The sequence below is a fragment of the Onychostoma macrolepis genome, chromosome 22, assembly GCF_012432095.1.
Source record: "Onychostoma macrolepis isolate SWU-2019 chromosome 22, ASM1243209v1, whole genome shotgun sequence".
Lineage (NCBI taxonomy): Eukaryota > Metazoa > Chordata > Actinopteri > Cypriniformes > Cyprinidae > Onychostoma > Onychostoma macrolepis.
In genome coordinates this window covers 32,442,404-32,463,880 of record NC_081176.1, presented here as the reverse complement: position 1 = coordinate 32,463,880, position 21,477 = coordinate 32,442,404, and the positions used below count along the sequence as shown (strand labels likewise).

At 36.9% G+C, this 21,477-nt stretch overlaps 1 pseudogene; it reads right to left on the bottom strand.

Moving 5' to 3' along the window:
- LOC131529976 (NACHT, LRR and PYD domains-containing protein 3-like) overlaps nt 1-21,477 on the bottom strand; it is a 540,773-nt pseudogene that overhangs the window by 471,264 nt on the left and 48,032 nt on the right.

The window sequence follows — 21,477 nt, the reverse complement described above, 5'->3', positions numbered from 1 at the left end:
GACTAAAATATGACGAGTAAATTTACACTACAATATATTAGCTAATTAATAAACTGACAATATTATTTATAAGAAGTATAATAACTTGTAAAACAACAACCAGGAACAACCAGTTCACGGCTCTCTTGTAAGCAGCATATATTGCTGAGAGAATGGCAGTATAATCCAAATGTGTTTATAGAGATTGTGTTTATAGAAAATGGTGAATTGTTTCATGAATTCTGTTAGTATTCGAGAAAAACTGTAAGACAGCTTATTAGAAAACAAAAACATTTGGAAAAATTTTGGGACAAGATTCACAGATTTCAATGTACACTGATTATATAAAACTATACGGTCAGTACATCAGAGTTAAATTAAAGTGTTCTATGCATTTATTTCTGTTCAAAAGTATGGAAATTGATTTTCATAAATAAGCTTCAAATAGTCCTATTCTGTATCCTGTGGCTCTCTCTAGTGGACAACATTAATATCACAGCTTTTAGCCTCAGGTTATGTTATCACACAGGCTTTGATAATAAAATAAACTGCATAAATAACTACCTATGAGTGTTTTTTCACTGTTTATAATTCACTTACCAAGAAATATCACCTAAAAATCAAAAGCAAATCATGAAGCCCTATTCAGCGACTAACATGCAGCTTTTCTCCAAATATATTCTGTTCATTTTCATCAAATGTTATCATCTATTATCTATGTTCATGTGTTGATATCTACTGAAGTCTTATGATCACAGTCGTAGGGAGACAGATTAATAAAATAGACAGATAAATACATTTACTTTAAGTAAAATAACATATTATAATACATTAAAACTGTTCTTATGAATATTCATGAGATGATACAGCATATTATAAAGTTATTTATAATGCATTACGCATTCATTATAATACCTTAAGAATACCTTTATAATGTATTATAAAGACGGGCTTCATAGAAAGTGTTACCAAAAATCCTTTCTTTGCTACGTCAAAATCTAACGAGTCAAATCTTTTCACACACACACACACACACACACGCACACACACACACACACACACACACGCACTCTCTCACACACACACACACACACACACACACACACACACACACACGCACTCTCTCACACACACACACTCTCTCACACACACACACACACACACACTCTCACACACACACACACACACACACACTCTCTCACACACACACACACACACACACACGTTTGTTTTTGTGAATTGTGTGGACATCAGGCGTAATGGTTTTTATACTGTACAAACTGTATTTTCTATCGTCCTACACCTAAACCTACCCCTTACAGGAAACTGTGCATTTTTACTTTCTCAAAAAAACTAATTCTGTATGATTTATAAGCGTTTTGAAAAATGGGGAAATGTCCTCATAAACAATGTTTCCTCTCATTTCTTTTCTTGCTGAGCAAAACTTCTCTCTATTGGGCGGATATTTCGGGCACCTGAGCAAAAGCATTCTTCATACCTTGTACAGCGCACACACAAAAAAGTGTGTAACTTATGTTCACTGTAGATCAACGTATTATATATATATATATATATATATATATATATATATATATATGTATGTATTATATAATATTGCATATAAAAGCAACACTGATAATAAATCAGCTTATTAGAGTGATTTCTGAAGGATCATGTGACACTGAAGAATGGAGTAATGATGCTGAAAATTCAGCTTTGATCACAGCAATAAATTATATTATAAAATATAGGTATTAAAATAGGAAACCAATATTAGATATTGCAATAATATTTCACAATAATGTATTTTTTAAATAAACACAACCTTGATGAGCAAGAGACTCCATTAAAAACAAACTAAAATAGCCTTAACATTGTTTACATGTCCTTTTCACCCAAGCAGCTTCTTATCAAATGCAAGTGAACTTTTGAAACATTTAAATTAGCATAATTTTATATTTTAATTATTTTACAGCATTATTAAATATAGCATTATTTATTATGCCAAAAATCATTTTAATGTTTTAAAAGTTTACTTGCATTTGATAATATTATGACATGCATCCCACAAGCTGTTAAATGTAACATTCATACACATTATAATATATTATTGATATTATTTGACTGTCTTTCATTTTATAAATAAAAATGCAATTACAACTAGATAAAAAAGTTTGTCAAGAGAAACTTTAGGTTGGCTTGAGAAAGCCTAGCCTGAAAGTTTAAAGCAGTTGTAAAAGCCTGAAGTTTGAACATTTAGATAGATGTTGATAACATGTTTCTAGCATGACTGACATGTTTTTAGCACAATTAACCTGTTACTAGCATGTTGCCAGCATGATTAGCAAGTGACTAGCATGTCGTTAGCATGTTTCTAGCATGATTAGCATGTCGCTAGGATAGATAGATTAGAAATATTAGATGAGTTTGAATGAATTAGAAATAATACATAGAAGGGAAGCTTGATTGAGTGTAATGGGCTTCAGTTTGTTTACATTTGAATTTTGACAGTTGGAGTTTGAATAGTCTTGGCTCATCTGAACATTCCGTCAATGTAAGTCTATGGGATTTTTATGATTTTTAATCTTCATTTTTATGAAAACTGTAAGTCCGATCAGTCTGAAGAGATACAGCAGCTCGAGTCAGACCGGTCTGAAGAGCTGGGCTGAGTTTGGTGGTTCTAGCTTGAAAGCTCTAGGAGGAGATGAGCACTAAGTTTACCAGCCGGAGCGCAGCGGCCGAACAACAAACCATAAAGAACATTCCTGCTTGGTCTTGTATCTGTGTTTTCATTTTTACACGTGTTCATTATTTATCTGTATTGTTTGTTATCATGTTTAGGAACCATGACATTAGTGAAGGGAGCAGATCGTAGTTGTGATCCGTGACTAGGCCCACGGTTCAGCATGTGTTCAGAGGATTAATTGCTAAATTTAATAGATAATAGAGTATTAAAACCTAAACAGAAAACATATTGTAATAAAAGCGGTAGGGGTGAATTTATTATTCCATGTGATGGAGGCCGAGTGGAGAAGCCTGGTCAGCAGTGAATGTGATCTAAACTTGTGTTTGCTTCTCCAGCGTCTGCATCAGGCCTCATGGCGTCTCTGAGAGAGGAATACTGCAGGACACCACAGGCTCCACGAGAACACAGCACTGTCTGTCTTCACTACACCTGCTGCTCTCTCCAGATCCCTCCAGAGGACCAACAACATCAGGCTGCTGGCGTGTGTCTAGCACAGCACTCACCATTTAACACACTAACAACACATTAGTGTGATACCCAGACTGAAGACTGTTCAATGTTTTTAAATGTGTCAGATGGTATATTTTTCTTTTGGTAGTATATGTTTGGTACATCTACATACAGTATATATATTAAAAGTTGAAATGTTGTGTTTTGAGTTAGGTATTAACAGTGCTATGACATAATATTTATGATTTAGTGCTGTATAAATAAAACTGAATTGAATTAACCATAAATGCAGATGATGCACCTGCACAGAACACCACAGACCCAGCGGACAACTTGTCTGTATGCCGTCAATATTGATTATTATACCAACGGCATCAAAAAGTGTTACTTACTGGTAGTCGTGACCTAAATATAGGCAACTTGTAATTGAGAAACAAAATTATTCCGATTGTTTAAATATTCAAATCTTTAATTTACTATGTATTTATACATACAAATATGTAGCTGAGATTAATAATTGATCTCTAAACACACATGTGTCTTCTGGCCTGGAGAGGTCTGTGCTGCTGTCTGAAGTGCATACAGGCATCTGTAGCTCATGGGTTCAGACAGCGAGCCTCAAAGCCTGGGAGCAGAGTCAGACACTGCACATCAAGTGTGGGGGTCACATTCTCCTCTAAGACCCGGTTTTGGCAGTTTTCAGATGCGGAAGTTAAATTCTCTCTCAAAAACAACTCCAGAAGCCTTAATAGCGTATTTTAAAGAAAATCTAGTTCCTACATTATTTTTCTATACATCGACTCACTGGGGTCTCTAACCTGCAACATGCCCTTTAACCCCCTCAATCTGTATTATATTTTAGGGTTTCAAAAAATTCCCTCATGTCCAAATTCAGCATGAAGGAGGTGGTCTGCTGCAGAAAGAGGCTTTTGAAAAGACTGCACTGTTCTCGATCATTAGAGGTATGTTTATAAAACACAACATTCACCAGAGAGCTTCTCTCTTTTTTTAATACACTGAATGGTGATACACAATATATATCTCCTTTTTGTTTTTAGTAGACATCCAAGCAAAGGAGAATGACTCCGTGTCACAATTAGAGTAATTAAAGTAAAACATGGTCAAAAAAGCTTTTCTTATGCTAATGTTTTCTCTTATTTGGCAGATGCTGTGATAACTGTGTTTAAAAACTCTCTCTGCCGCTGTTTAAAAACTAGCCCTCGTTGCACTTTTGAAGTGCTGTTGTTTCAGCCGAACTACTCAGTGGTGTTTGCCTTGATCTATCGCCCGCCAAACAAAGATGTTCTCAACGAGTTTGCTGAGTTTCTGGGGGATATTGTTACTAGCCATGACAAAATCATAATCCTGGGAGATGTTAATATCCATGTATGCTGTGACTCTAAACCACTCTCAAAAGAGTTTCGAAGTCTCATTGACTCATTTGATTTTGATCAGTGGGTGTCTGGCCCCACTCATATTCAGGGTCATACTCTGGATTTAATTTTATCACGTGGTTTGCCTGTATTGGACATTAACATCTTAGACTCAGGCATGTCAGATCATTTGCCAATCTTACTTTCTGTACCTTCTACTGGAACTACACATAAGCATCAACCTCGTGCATGGCTGACTCGTGTCTTTTCCGGTTGCTCTAGCAAGGATTTTACAGTTTTATATTCTGAATTACGTACAACCAGGACATGGACTCATGTTTAAGCAATCTAGATGCTGTTGAACATTTAAACTGTTTTAATTCTACCTGTTCTAATATTTTAGATGTTGTTGCTCCCTTAAGAAGAAAAAGCATAAGCACGCCTCTAAGCCCTGGTTAGATGACACACTGCTCACTCAGACAGACCTGTAGAAGGCTGAACGTAAGTGGAACAAAGATAGATTACAAGTTTCTTATGAAATGTCTTTTTTAATTGTAAAGCACTTTGGTCAACACCAGTGGTTTTTTAAATGTGCTATACAAATAAACTTGTATTGTATTGTATAACCAGCTTCCCGGCAGCAACAGAGCTGAACTTGAGGAACGCAGCTGGGAATCATTTTAAACAAGAAATAAAACCAATAATTAATAACTTCCTTTAAGTTCACTGTTGGTTGTTTTATTTGTTAAAATAAGTAAACCAACAAAAGGGTTAATCTTTTTTTATGTTGTCATTTATCCAGAATGTTTTAATGTTAAGTGTGATAACATGCTCTTTTTCTTTTAAATATCATAAATTATTTAAAATATTTTATTTTTAGTTGTTAAAAATGTTTATTTTTCTTAATAAAATTTTTGCGTGTGCGAGGCACATTATTTCTTCTGCGCGGCCACACACACACACACACACACACTCAAAGAAACATTTGTTTTATTCTAATCCTGTATTTGTATTTATATCAGAGAGTCACAGCCCTGTTCCTGGAGACACCTCATCTTTGCACAGTTTGGATGAATCTCTCTTATCAAACACACTTGATTCAACACTTCAGGTCATTAGTAGAGCGCTCTGTGATGTTAGCTGAGTGTCAAATAAAGACCTCAAAATATACAGAAACAGTGTAGAGAAACACAGGCCTACTGTACACAATAAAGTCAATAAAACAAAGACAGTGTAAAATACTCACTCAGCCTTTCTAGATGCTTTGATCACTGGCAGCAGCCTCAGGAGACACTCTTCTGATGGATCATATTTACTCAGTTTAAACTCATCCAGCTCTTCTTCTGAGTTCAGCAGCACAAACACCAGAGCCGACCACTGAGCAGCAGACAGAGAGACTCCAGAGAGACGAAGGTTATCTCTTCCTCTCAGGTATGTTTGTACCTGCTGCTCCAGTGAACGATCATTCAGTTCATTCAGACAGTGGAACAGATTGATGGATTTCTCTGGAGAGGGATTCTCTCTGATCTTCTGTTTGATGTATTCAGCTGTTTCCTGATTGATCTGAGAGCTGCTTACTGTCTTTCTCAGGAGGCCTTGTAAGAGAGTCTGATTAGACTCTAGTGAGAGACCTAGAAGGAACCGGAGGAAAAGGTCCCAGTGTCCGTTCTCACTCTGTAAGGCCTTGTCCACTTCTCTCTTCAGTAAACTGGTCATTGGTGACCTGAACTCATTCTTCAGTCCTGTGTTTTGTTCAGAAAAGGACAGCAGCTTGAATAAAGCAGCAAGAAACTCCTGAATACTCAGATGAACAAAGCTGTACACCTTCCCCAGCTGCAGTCCAGACTCCTCTCTGAAGATCTGGGTACAAACTCCTGAGTACACGGACACTTCTCTGACATCAATGCCGCTCTCTTTCAGGTCCTCCTCATAGAAGATCAGGTTCCCTTTTTCCAGCTGTTCAAAAGCCAGTTTTCCTAGAGACAGAATAGTCTTTCTAGCCTGATCAGAGTCGATGTCATATTTCCCATCATACTTCTGTGTCTTCAGTTTGGTCTGAAAGATCAGGAAGTGTGTGAACATCTGTGTGAGAGTCTTGGGGATCTCTGCACGCTCTGCTTTACCCATCATCCTCTCCAGAACAGCGGCTGAAATCCAGCAGAAGACTGGGATGTGACACATGATGAACAGACTTCTTGATGATCGGATGTGTGTGACGATCCTATCAGCCAGACTCGGATCATTTATTCTCTTCCTGAAATATTCCTCCTTCTGAGGGTCGTTGAATCCTCGTACCTCTGTGAGCTGGTGGACACACTCAGGAGGGATCTGATTGGCTGCTGCTGGTCGAGAGGTGATCCAGAGGAGAGCAGAAGGAAGTAGGTTCCCCTTGATGAGGTTGGTCAGCAGCACATCCACTGAGGCTGATTCTGTTACATCAGACAAGCTACGATTGTTTTGGAAATCTAGACGTAGTCGACACTCATCCAGACCATCAAATATGAACATGACTTTGTACTCATCATAATCTGCTGATTTAAATTCTTTGGTTTCTGTGTGAAGGTGGTTCAGAAGATCCACAAGACTGAGATTTTTCTGTATCAGGTTCAGCTCCCTGAAAGGAAGTGGAAATATGAAATGAACGTCCTGATTGGCTTTTCCTTCGGCCCAGTCCAGGATGAACTTCTGCACAGAGACTGTTTTTCCAATTCCAGCGACTCCTTTAGTCAGCACAGTTCTGATGGGTTTGTCTTGTCCAGGTGAGGGTTTAAATATGTCGTTGCAGTTGATTGGTGTCTCCTGTGTCTCTGGTCTCCTGGACACTGTCTCAATCTGTCTCACCTCATGTTCATTATTGACCTCTCCACTGCCTCCCTCTGTGATGTAGAGCTCTGTGTAGATCTCATTCAGACGTGTTGAGTCTCCATGATTGGACATTCCTTCACTGATTCTCTGATATTTATCCTGTAGTCTGGATTTGAGTTTTTGTTGATACACAGGCATCAGTTCTGAGCAAAGGAAATAATTGTTGTTATTGGCAGAGCAATATTTTAGAAACTGATTTTTAGGTTTGATATGTTGGATATTAGATTGTGTCGTGAGATTCAGGAGCATTAGTGACTGAAGACAGAAGATTCATAATAAAAACACGTTATAATCTGCTGATCAGAGCTCTTACTGGTCTGTAGTGTGTTAGCGAGGTCTGTCTGGTTCATCTTCCTCAGGATCAACAGTGTGATCTTCAGAAGCCCCTCTCTGACTCTGTTATGACCCTCGTCATCATGATGGTCTCTTTCAGAGCATTCTGGGTAATCTGGACTCAGTAGTCTCTTAAAACCTTTTAACTCACTCTTCATCACAGAGATGATTTTGTGCTCAAGCTCCTGAAATCATAGTGAATATTAAAACAATAAACCTCCATTCAGTCACAGAGAAAGTGAACCAAAGGATCAACACACAAGAGTCAAGCCTGAATTTCTTTTTGTAGTTTAGTCAAAGGCATGAATAAACATCACTGAATTATATCACACCTGTTAATAACTTCCACTGTTTGCTCAAACATCAGCGTCTACAGATACTGAGGTTAAAAGAGGGAGTTTGACTGGATTGGCTGTTTGCTAGATTGATGTTCATCTTTGTGCAGCAGTCAGGTTACATATGGATTCAGCTTCTCTACTTTAGTGATCATTAATCTGCTTTATAGTGGCCTACAAATTATCTGACGTGGGTAGGAAATGAAATGGTAAATGTAATTTTATGAAGTACAACATGTTCCTGGATCAACATTCAACCAAACAGATTTGAGGGATAACTTTTCAGGAAATATCTGTTTTAGGTTTTTAGGAATAAATTATGGGTAGGGTTAGGTTTAGGGGTAGGAAGTCTATATTTTTGGACAGTAATGTTGATCCAGGAAATTGTCTTACTTGGCAAAATCACGGCGACTGTGTTGGGACACACACACACACACACACACACACACACACACACAAACACACACACACACACACACACACACACACACACACACACACAAACACACACACAAACAAACAAACAAAACCAACCTTGAAAATGGAGTCTAAGTTCTTCTTTGCTGAATGTGATTCTGGTCCTTCATGTTTTTGACTGTTGTTAAACAAATATTGAATATCTTTGTAAATATGTATTAATGAATTTAATACACATCAGTAAATTAATGAATATCTTCTTATACTGTAAACTAAACAACACCTCAGATCAGCAGATGAGTCTCCCAAGCTGAAATGAATAGGATGATGCATTGACCAGTCACTCTTCATGGACACACAGCTGGGTTCAGGAGATTCATTCTCACACAGACTGAAACACAACAGCAATACAAACTGTTTCTGAAGATCTCACACTGCTCCGACAGAAACACATTTACTGTCTCAACCTCCCTTTAATGTTCATCTCTTTCACTTGAGGAGTCTGTTGTGAGTTGAGAGTTAAAAGATTAAAGTATTATTTTCTATCAGTGAAAGGAATCTGCCCCATGTGCCCTTTTCATTCATGTATTATAGAATAAAATAGAGCGATACACACATATAGATACAGACAGACACAGAAACATCCAGCAGCAACAGAGACACTGCTGACAATAACACACCTCACCTACAGTATATATGACACTCATAATATCTCACCTGGACTCAACAGAAGAGTCTTCCTCTCTGCAGAGATCTGAAGGATGTTTCCTCACAGACACATCGATGTGTTCAGCTAAACCTGATTCATCCCCCTGAATCTGACTATAAATTAAAATGATATTGTAGTATGCATTTATTGTTTCTGAACATTAAAAATGTGAAACATTTCAAGTTTTCTCACCTCTTGACTGTCTTTATCTGTGTGTGATGTTCTTCAGAGAGATTCATTCTGGAGGCCATGGTTTCATCTAAAAGCAGATACAGATGTTGATCCTCAGAGTGAGTTATTAATCATCTCAGCAATAATTTTTTTCTCAAATCCAGCTCTGTCTCAACAGTCAGTCCGCAGCAGGGATGGGAAAATTCACAGATTTATTAGTGGACATGCTATACTTTTATTGTTTAGAAAGCTTGTTCTGTTCTGGCCATCACTGCTGCGGCGTGAATATGACCAAAGACTACGGCTGCTTCTTTACATGCGTTCCTCTGTGATCTTGCGTCCTTGTGTTCTCGCTCTGCGTTATCATCAACCATCGAAGTTCAGTTCCAATTCTCAAGAACGCAAGAACAGAGGACGCATGATGTGTTCTTGATACAGGCCTTTATCACACTTCCGCGTTCGATAAGCGGAAGATTCAAATAGTAGCGCAAAAGAGCTTCCGCTGCAGCCTCTATCAGCAGCTGTGCCCATAACACAGCATTGTTGTGGATTATTCATGTAGAAATCAGCACAGATACGTCTTCTCAAGACACCAATCTCAGTTTACAACAATTAATTGAGTATTATGAAATGAGGGAATGTTGTCACGATATCCTGATGCGTATTTCGTGACTCATACAGGAGCGTGCGAGCCATACTGTATAGGCAATTCTTCACCTTATTACATTACTGAACAGAGAGAAAACTATACAATCAACACATCACATTAATAAGCATTAGAATTAGCCAAAGCTTAAAACATTAATTATGACTAAAGGCTGTATAGAAGGATTAAATTAAAGGTTTAGGGCAAACTTGTATTAAACATGCTCACATTTTTTCACGCGCTGACTTTATGATGCAATCCTCTATAATTGCATCAAATGTAAGTTGTTTAAATAAAGAAATATTTCCAGCCCATAGACGATAATTAAAAATAAGTTTGATCATCTTAATCAAGTTATTCTCCGTGATTGAGTGCAATTAATTGCGATTAATCCATGTAAACACCACATTTACCGGCTTTACGTGGTGAAAGTGAAACTTTAATGATGCATAGTGCTTAAAGACACGTTAAAATCAAATGTTTGCGGCCACATGAAGCTGTTAGAAAGCATATAGATTGAGGATTTCCTAGAAGCAAGGATAAAATAACATTTTGTGTAACCACCCTAACAAAATGAGAGCTGAAATGTGGTACTTTATTCACTAAAATAAGTTTAATCTTACCATATCCAAAAACTCGCTCACTCTGCTGTTATTTAATAGATTAAATGCACTAGAATTTTATTGAACAGTACATGGAGACACGTTTTAAATTAAAATATTCATATTAATCAAGGATTTATTGACTTTTAATGCACCTTATTTCCAAATTAATTTTTTCCCATTTAAATTTTTCTTGACTCCAACAGTTAAAGTTGAAGTTACAAGTCCACATACAGCAGCTGTGTTCCAGGCACAAATCCAACACATCACGGTTCAAAAGATGAAATGGATGCGTTTCAAAACCTCAGTTAAAAAACACTATTTTAAACTTAATCAAGCTAACTACAAATTCATATTACACCATAACTTTACATACATCCGGATTAAACATACTAATCATTGATGTCAATGTGACGTCAATATGACGTCAATTGGACGTTTAAAACTTGATGTTGATTTGATGTATATTGAACGTCAAACATATTGGCCTACATAAATATTAAACCAATTTCAGTGCAGGATAACCTCATATTTTTACCCAATTAACCACCAGAAGAAACTGGCAATAAAGCTGAACTTAAATGATGCTTTACAGCATCTTGATCAAATCTTGACTAATTTTTTACGTCAAATTGACATCAAGGTGCCCGCTGGGTTACTTGCGAATGTCCCCAGATAGCAAAATTTGTCTGGCCCACCTCTGGGCCACAACCTTGCTTAACTTCTGGTCCAGTTCTGGCTGGGTCCCCGGCCCAAAACTGGCACACACACTGAAAACCGACTCAAACTATTTCCTCTGGCCCAGATGCGGCTCACGCCCTGTAAAATGACTCTTATTTATCGACGTGGCCCAGATCTGGCCCGCATACTGTAGAGTGACTTCTATTATTTTATGTGGCCCAGGTCTGGCCCAGACACTTTAAACCAGATCCGAATGGTTTAATTAAAAAAAAATTTAGGAGCTCCTTCTAATCAATAATAAAAAATTCTGATCAAAGATTAGCCTTCTTAATACGAGGTGACATTTGACAAAGTGATTTACAGGGGCATTTTCTTTTTACTTTTGTAAATGCATTTTTCTAATTTTATTAAATGCATGCAGTGTTTCCTCCAGGATTTTTTCCAGCTGTGGTGGCAGGACTATTTCCCCCGGACCACGTCCCCTCCCCACCCAACAATCACCTGCACTCAGAATTGAATTTATTTTAACTAACAAAAGTAGTATGTCTTTGAATAATTTAGTAAATAATAAAATAAGAACAAATAAATGAATGACAATCAATAGCACAAACAAAAATAATACTAAAAATTAAATTAAATCAGTCCGAGTATAGAGTGGTGGAACCATGATGTCACTTTGTAGGCAAAACCCTGAAGCGAGTGTATTTCAGCATCGTCCCAGAGTCAGTGGGGTTTTGAATGGGATTTTGGTTAAATCCCTTAAATAAGGTCCGTGGTTCACACAGGCTCAAGATACTTTCACGTTTTATTCTACGACATAAAACACACAAGTTACACCCCACTCGTGATGTTTTTAAACTGTTACGTTGCTTAAAAAAGACGGTTGCTAACAAGCTGCTAAACGGGACTACAGGCCTGTCGGAGACATTAAACATCATCACGCTGAACAGTTTATCAATTTAAAGTATTTTCCAATTATAGTATAATTTGTAATACAATTCATTGTAGAAGAACCAATGAATAGTTTCCCGCATTTTATATTGTTGTTCGACAATGTTTTTTTTGCAACACAAGTCTTCGGATGGAAGATGCTCCTTTTATCGCTTTCCTACTGATACAGACTCTGGGTTCAGACCATAAGGTAAAGTCATATTATTTTGTGAAGATTATCTTGATGGAGAAAACGTGTAAGTTTCATGAACTATGATTGAACACAGAGCTTATTTTTTGCGATAATCTAAAAGCCTATGGAAAAATCCTATTGACATTTTGTCGAGGAACTCAATAAAACTGTCATTCAAACAGATAGACAGGCGTAATAGTTTAGGTTAATTGTTTATTCAACAACTTCTCCAAACCAATTTGGCAACAAAAATCAGAATCATGCACAGGGCCGGATTTACCTCATATTGTGACATGGGCTAAATAAATGTTTGCTGTCGAATGGAAACCTCCTATTGGTAGTTGATATTGTGGCTTTATTGTAGGCTGTACAGACACATTTATACAAAGGGTAACACTTAACAATAAGGTCCATTAATTAACATTAGTTAACTAGTGTAGTTAACATGAACTAAGAATGAACAATACTTCTTATACAAGTTATACAGTTTTCTGTTGCTATGTGGGTGCTCAGTTTTTTCTGTTATTTGGCCAAATTATCATATTATAAAAGATTCAGCGCTTCGCACGAGCTATTTAGCTGTGACTCGACAACAAATGATAGACTAAGACACTCTTCTCTGCTCCTTAAAAACAAAAAACATTAGCCTTTATAAATATAGTGTTTCTCGAGTAAAGAACCCGCTGTACTTATTCAATCAACAGTTGTTTTATTTACCTTCATACTGCAGACAAGCTGAGATGCTCTAAACTGTGCGCCGCACTTCATTCACGAGAGAGGCGGGAGGAATAATGAGGTTTGACTGACAGTTTGAGGAGCCAATGGCGTTACGAGGTTTAGTGTCTGTGATCCTTACATTTCTGATTTGAGCTTGAGTTTCAGAAATGCTTTGGAAAATGTAACGTTAGCTTTTGTTGACGCTACCGCTACTTGATCAAAAATAGAGCTTCACTGCTGAAAAGCTATTTGATTCAGAAAACAGTGACGCTACCACCACGCTACTGAGAAATAAACTACTAGCGTCACTACTTGTAGCGACACTACTGCCCATCACTGCTAATGTTACACATTAAAATGAAGGACGACATGATACATGGTATGGAATCGGTATAAATACGCAGTTTTAACACTGACGTTTATTGCGTCAATGTCCAACTAAACTAAATTAAATTAGTTTAATTTTCTTCACAAAACTGGCGTCTGTCCATTGACAATAAAGCAGGTCGGAGCCGGATGTGACGACACGCGGACTGTGATAAAGGCCTATTGAGGATGCATCGAGTGCAGACTTGGGGTGCTTCTCAATATGCCTCCTTGTTTCCTCGCTCCTCCGTCCTCCATCCTATGACCTGGAAACCGATCAAGCTCAGCCTTCTTGTAGGACATCTCAATTCTCTAATTGCACCGCGAGGAGGCGAGGAGGCGAGGAGGCGAGGAGGCGAGGAGGCGAGGAGGCGAGGAGGCGAGGAGGCGAGGAGGCGAGGAGGCGAGGAGGCGAGGAGGCGAGGAGGCGAGGAGGCGAGGAGGCGAGGAGCGAGGAGCCTTCCAGAGGAGCTATGAGCGAGGACACACAGGTTTATCCTATGAGGGAGTCTTTTTCATCAAAAAACCTAACGCACGTGTATTTTAATTTATATTTTACCTTTGCAATTTAAATAAACCATACATGTCATATATTTCATCAGGGAATCTTGCTTTATTAATATTTATTTTGAATGTCTTAAAAAACAAACTTTAACAACATAAAAGCAGATCCATTTTGCGCAGCTGATGATTCAGTCATCATGTAGCGGCTTGATTTTGATCTGAGTTTGATCTCTGAGAACATTATTTAGATTTAATTATTTCACATTATAGTAGCTCTAGAAAACAACTGTTTTAACATTTTGAATATTAAGTCGTTATTCAGAAATTATTTGTACAGGATCATGTAGACTCACACAGATATCAAGATTCAGCGTATGAACCTCAACAATGGTGACAATCAACGAAACGCTTGTTTTGTGATGTTCAGAGTTGATCTGAATATTTTGTTGACTGTCACCATTCTTGAGGTTCATACGCTGAATCTTGATATCTATTGTTCCTGTGTTTTTCCAATATTAAAATAATATTTCATGCACTCTTGATTGCCTTGACCCATTTCCTAACAATACTTTTAAAGAAATATTATCAACTCCCAGCCATCCTAATTCTTGAGTTAATTGAAATCTTTCTCTTTCATATGCAGAACACTCAAAAAGAATACGCTTCGCTGTTTCTAATTCTCCACATTTCTCACACTTTCCCAAATCATGCTTCCCTATTTTATGAAGACTATAGTTTAATGCTGAATGTCTGATTCTTAATCTTGAAATGATGACATCTTTCTTCCTATTTCCATATCTTTTCCTCTCATTTCCAACACACTCCTGAATCTGGAAAAGATGTCTTCTTTTAGACCCACTATTCCATAACTTTTGCCATTTCTTACTTACTACAATTGATATCACTCTCTTGATTTCAGCTTTAATTAAAGCTAAATTAATTTCTGTTTGTGGATGATTTAATGCTTTCTTTGCTAGCAAGTCTACTTCCTCATTTCCATCCACACCCACATCTGCAGGCACCCAGAGGAATGAACTGCCTTATTCTAAACAAACATTGTAAAACTTCAAATACTAAGTCTTGCCGAGCTTCAGATTTACCACTTAGTAGGCTAGTGAGCGCAGCCATTGAGTCAGTACAGTTCTTGCTGGTTGAACTTCTTCGATCCACTGTAGAGCTCGTATGATAGCTAATAATTCAGTAGTAAAAACATGATCCGATAATCTTTTTACACAAATGTGCAAAGCTTGATTTTGTATTACCTCTATCTTTTTAAGAAAGGTTTTGTTCGCAGAACTGTAAACCACACTACCATAATCAATGTTTGACCTAATCACAGCACAATAAATTATTTTCAGTGACTGACAGCTTGCCTCCCACTCAGCTCCTGACAAGCACCTTAAGACATTTATTCCTTAATGTGTGTTTCTTATAGCAGTTAAAATGTTTTTAATTTAGTGATTTTAACTTTTAATTTAGTGATTTTAATTATTTAAAGAGCAAAGTTAGATTGTAATGTTCAAAAGTTCTGCTAACTACAAAATGTACAGCTGTCATTAAACCAGAGAGAAAAGCTGCATGGTTATGTTATGTGAGAGATTCAGTGGTAATATCACTGCATTCCTGTTGTTTAGTGTCAGAGGAACTCAGACAGTTAGTCTGTCCCTGGTCCAGGTTAGTTTCCCCGTTGCCACAGTGACTGAGGTTGATGTACTGTATGTTAAATTTACTTTATGAAACCATATCATTTGACAGTGAGTCAGACTAACTGAAATAAGCCTGGCCTATTTGGTAAATTTGTTTTACGAAACAGGCATCGATGCGTGAGAAATCAGAAGACAAATTAATTTATGATTTGCTGTCTGTCTGAAACAAAGAAATAAATGCAATCCCCCCCCCCCCCCCATTGCATCGTATTACATCGAATCGCATTGTGTTGAATCGAATCGAAGCTTCTTCATACTGTATGTATCTTTAATGTAGGCCTATTGTATCATTGGCTACTTGGGTAAAGTTGGTTTTATATTCGCACATTCGGACTATTGCATTCAATACTTTGTTACCCGCACTACATTGGACTTTCAGCGGACATTCACAAGTAAGTATGACATTAAAACAATACTTGGCCATTTTGATCGATTGTGAAAAAAATGTAGTAGGTTGACAGTGATGTCGCTGATTAGAATTTGCAAAAAAATAACTTTATTGCACATATAATTAGAAAGTTATTGAACGTGGAAATGTGTGAATGTTGTGAATGTGTGAATATAAAACAACTTTACCCAAGTTCGTTGGCTATGAATCGAGATGTGTATCGCATCGGCCTCAGTTATGAGATGCACATCCCTAGTCCTCAGTAATGACCTGCAGACATGAAAAACAATTTCATCCTGACATTATTTACACAGAATCAAATTATTCACAGACTGCATAATAAATTCAGACAAGCACTGTGTTAAATTAAAGTAAAGGTGGGATCTGACGATTTACAGACTCTGTGTTTTATCTCCTAATGTCTTTTAAACTACTTTCAAAATATCTGATACTGCTGTTGTACTTCACTTTAAACCAGTCAGGATTGATTCTGACTATTAAAGATGATTGTAAAATCGTGATACTCACCGTGTTTTTCTCTCTCAATGCACTTCACTTCCTCATATGACAAAACAGATCCTGCTGTAATAGTTTCACTCTCTCTGTCAACCTCCTCATCACTTCCTGCCCCTACAGGATATGAGTGGAATATATTAACAGTGTCAAGAATGCAGTTATGTTCTTTAGTAATGTGAGGAGCAATAATAATCTGGTTATAAGTTAAAACCATAACTTTTTCAAAGAGTTATATAAATCAAATCTATCAAAAAACAGGATATAAGTGTAGTAAAAAGGCTGCTGGTTACTCTTTACAGATTCCCATCTGCTACTAACACTGTTTACAATATAACACAGACTTTACAGTGAACTACAACAAAATCCAAAGTAATGACCAGAAACAAGTTTATTTTAATACAGTGCAATTGTTAATACAGTCTCAATAGTCTCTCAGTGCAGCACCTACTTATAACTACAGTAAACAGTCCTTGCCAAAGTATCTGGAGCACATCCTCATGTTGTCTGTGATGTAATGAGAAAATCAGTCAGCTGACACGATTTTGAGCAGCAGTTCTGGTACATGTGGCTACAAAAATCAGCAAAATCATATGTGAGCACATGTATCTATTAGTCGTACCTAGACCAGAAACCTCTTCTTTATTTTAATGAGTTTAGGAGTAACTGATTAACTGGATTGTGGACTAAACTAAATCATCTTATCTTCCTCTGTTGCTGTCAGATATTGTAAGAAAAAAATGACTTTCATGACTCGTAACTTATGCAAAATTCACATTTTCCTGAATCATGTTTCTCTATTCTGTGCAGTGTGATTAGAGCTGTATGTCAGAACGTAAGTGTTTTTATTTATTTATTCCTGTTGCTCTAATAGTTAAATCTCATTTCATTAAGTTTTCATTAAGGTCTTATTCTATAACATACTTTGGTTAAACTTTCTCAACTGTAGTGTACAACCCGAATTCCGGAAATGTTGGGATGTTTTTTTAAATTTGAATAAAATGAAAACTAAAAGACTTTCAAATCACATGAGCCAATATTTTATTCACAATAGAACATAGAGAACAGAACAAATTTTTAAACTGAGACATTTTACAATTTTATGCACAAAATGAGCTCATTTCAAATTCGATGCCTGCTACAGGTCTCAAAAAAGGTCTCAACAGTCAGTCCTCAGTAATGACCTGCGCACATGAAAAGTTTCATCCTGACATTATTTACACAGAATCAAATTATTCACAAACTGTATAATAAACTCAGACAAACACTGTGTTAAACTGAAAGTAAAGCTGGAATCTGATGATTTACAGACTCTGTGTTTTATCTCCTAATGTCTTTTAAACTACTTTCAAAATATCTGATACTGCTGTTGTACTTCACTTTAAACCAGTCAGGATTGATTTTGACTATCAAAGATGATTGTAAAATCGTGATACTCACCGTGTTTTTCTCTCTTAATGTAGTTTAGAGTTTGTGTCTCTTAATATTGAATTGTATTCTTTATTATTTAAGGTTATAACCCCTGAATGTATTTTCCTCACAGGTGTACTCTGAGTGTTGTTTAACTGAATATATAAAGGCAGCTCTCTGTTTCATATCAAACTAATGTCTCTCTGTCAGCTTCTTCATCACTTGCTCCTCTTCAGGATACGAGAGGAATATGGTGGATAGTATGCACATTGGGACGCAGGGTATGAATGCGATCCTGACATGTTGACGTTATCATGTGACCTATGACGTTATAACAGGCGCAACAACTTAAAAGATACGAGCAACAGGTTTAATTCAGGTTTCAATCTGTAAATATTTTGATGTTTCTTGTTGAATTTAAGTCTCGTTTCATTCCTCAGGCTTATAAATAACAAAAACAACAACAACAAATTATGATCATATGAATATTTAACATTTAACCTTGTCATTGTGTTTTTTTTTCTGTTTATGTATCCTCATACTTTGTGTTTTCCTTTTTTTATTTTTGTCATTATGATTGTTTATTTTTAAAGGTACAACCATCTTTCTGTGATCTTGTATGCAATTATAAGTTGTGCAATAAAGAAAAAAAGAAAAATAAATAAATAAAAGGGACAGGTGCATTAACACCTCATAGCATCAGTAACCTGACAACCCTATAGCACTGTTTTCCTCAGCCTTTGCAGTGTTTGCAATGTCTGCATAACGGAGATGACTGTTGATTTTATACTGGAAAAATATACTTAAATATGATTACCCCAGAATGCATCACTAGCTATTACCAACACTACAATAATGATAAATGCTGACCAATAATTAATTATATTAATATTGCATATTATATATATATATATATATATATACACTGAAAATTATGTTTTAGTAAAACAAGCTAAATGTAATTTTTGTCATATGCCATATGTATGCTTGAATATACACTAGACAAATGCAGCCAGAGTACATCTCAATTTTCATTCAAGCAATGAAGTAATGCATACGTTAATGAAACATAATAATATTTTATTTACTGACAACAACAGGAAACATTAATAAATGAGTAAAAGAATGAATAAAAGTAACAATCACAAACAAGTTAAGTCACCTTTATTTATATAGTGCTTTTAACAAAACACTCAGTTTTCAGTTAAAGGCATTTCATATCACATACAGTACATATAGAAGTCAACAACACATAAAACAAAGCTTTATTCAAACTTATTGTTCTAACAATCATGTATTTACAGGCGGTGAACCCACATCCTGCAGTCATCTCAACACAGCTGTCAGTTCTGCAGCTTTATTCTGATGAAGCAGCTGACCACCGCGTCCACCTTCACCTGTCCCTGCTGTCCATCACATCCCTCATCGCTGCTGTGAGACTGAATCTGATCATGGACGGGAAAGAGACATTGAGGCTGTCCTTGTCTGAGTGCATGGAGAGGATGAGGAAGACCATGATGACGCCCCCTGAGCCACACAATCTTGAAGCAGGAGAACATGTGCGGGACAATCTGACTATCGCTGTGTGTGCTCCTAACATCTGTGTGCTGCTCTCCATGAGCACCACTACCTGTAAAACATTTACACAGAGTAAAACTTGAACCTTTGAAGCTTCTGAAATCAGGCTCCATTGACTGATGTTGTATGAACAGAAACCAGCAGGACAAACTTAACTACAATCACATCCTCGTGTCTTTTGGTCTTTGCTCTGAGCTCACTGAGGATGTTTGCTGTGATAGACGGTGTTGACGGTTTTACCAGTTGTGAAGTCCTACAGCTTAGTAAATCTGTGATCAAATATTCAATATCGCTAACGTTACTCATCATAAGTACTTGGTACATTATCAACGCAGCGGGAGACGTTCAAACTAATATCACGTAATGGACTCACGGTCACTTCCGTGTTTTTCCTCCGGGGGCTTACTTACATCCGGTGCTGCGCCGGAAGCCATTGCTCCTCACGTACAGCTTTCAAAATAACAAGAGGAGAAGTTGATTTTTCAGCTTACAAGAACTTCCCTGGATTACTGTAAATTAATTTCATCGCACGGAGGAGGGAATTAAACATTTCAAGTTACATCGACAACTTTAGGGTGAGTATTGTGCTATCGTCTTCTAGCAAATCTAGCTAATAAGGCTGGATAATGCTGCACAACCTTTGCACCGACTTGATCAGCGCTTAAATAGCGGGTTCAGTTAGAGTTTACCTTTAAACTCCGTCCACCTCAGGTTTGTATAACTCCTAAGAGATAGCAGTAATAACAGCAGAGGTCCCGGTGTTGTGCCGAAATTGGTGAGTAGCATCTGCCTGCAAAACCGGAGGCTGCATTTTCAGGACCGCAGTCCTAGGACCGCATTTCTAGGACCCTAGGTTTTTAGTGACAGCGCCACCGACCGAATTAGAGGACCAGCGAAGATGGATGACAGTCAGGGTGTGAGTATCAAATGTGAATAAATTTTTATTTGTTTAACATTAAAAACAATTGTGATGCATTTCATTGGAAAGTTAACGTAGCCGAAGATATCGTGATTTGCTAAACAGTCTTGAATTCATAGCCATCATATATTAGCATCTAATGCTGTAAAATGAATTGTTAGCATGATAAGCCTGTAATGAATTATTGGCAGCACAATAAACTGTAGCACGTTCGTTGTGAAAGCTTGTTAATTACTCATTGTTTTTCCATTTTAATTAAGTTAAAATAATCGTAATGTTTTAACTGTCACGTGCTCACAGTCAGCCTGTTTAACGTTACCCCACAATACATGTTATGAGTACGTCTCTTCATTTTGACATGGTTTTATAATGTTGGTTGAGAAATATGACATTTTAATAGTCAGACATAAGAGAGGCCATCATAATAATTGACTGTTAAAATACCACGTGTTAGATTGTGTCATTTACTGTGTATTGTACTCTATATGAAGTGCTTTCAAGGACACAGCTCAGGGCAGGCAATAGTATGACAAAAGATAAATAAATAAATTGGTCAAGTATTGGAATTGTTTTTACACAATGCCCAATGTATCCTTTTTAAGCGTTAACAGTATTTCTGTTAACATAGCAGTGATTATGTTCTGCATTAACTATTTCAGTGAAGTGGAAGAATTGAACAGGGTGCTAGAGAAACAACTGAGAAAAGAGGGGAGAGCATCCAGGTGGTGGTAGTGCTGCATCACAACGTGTGTTTTAAATATTTAAAGTCATGTCAATAATATGTTATTTCTATTCAGATTTCTTGCATCTCTCTCTATTATTTTTTTTTTCTCAGTTCAGATGGGCTTTATTGACATGAATGTTTCAAGAACCTTTGTTCCCACAACATCAAAATAAAAATTTTCCAAATCTTTGAACAGTATGCAATAATAGTATTATGAACATT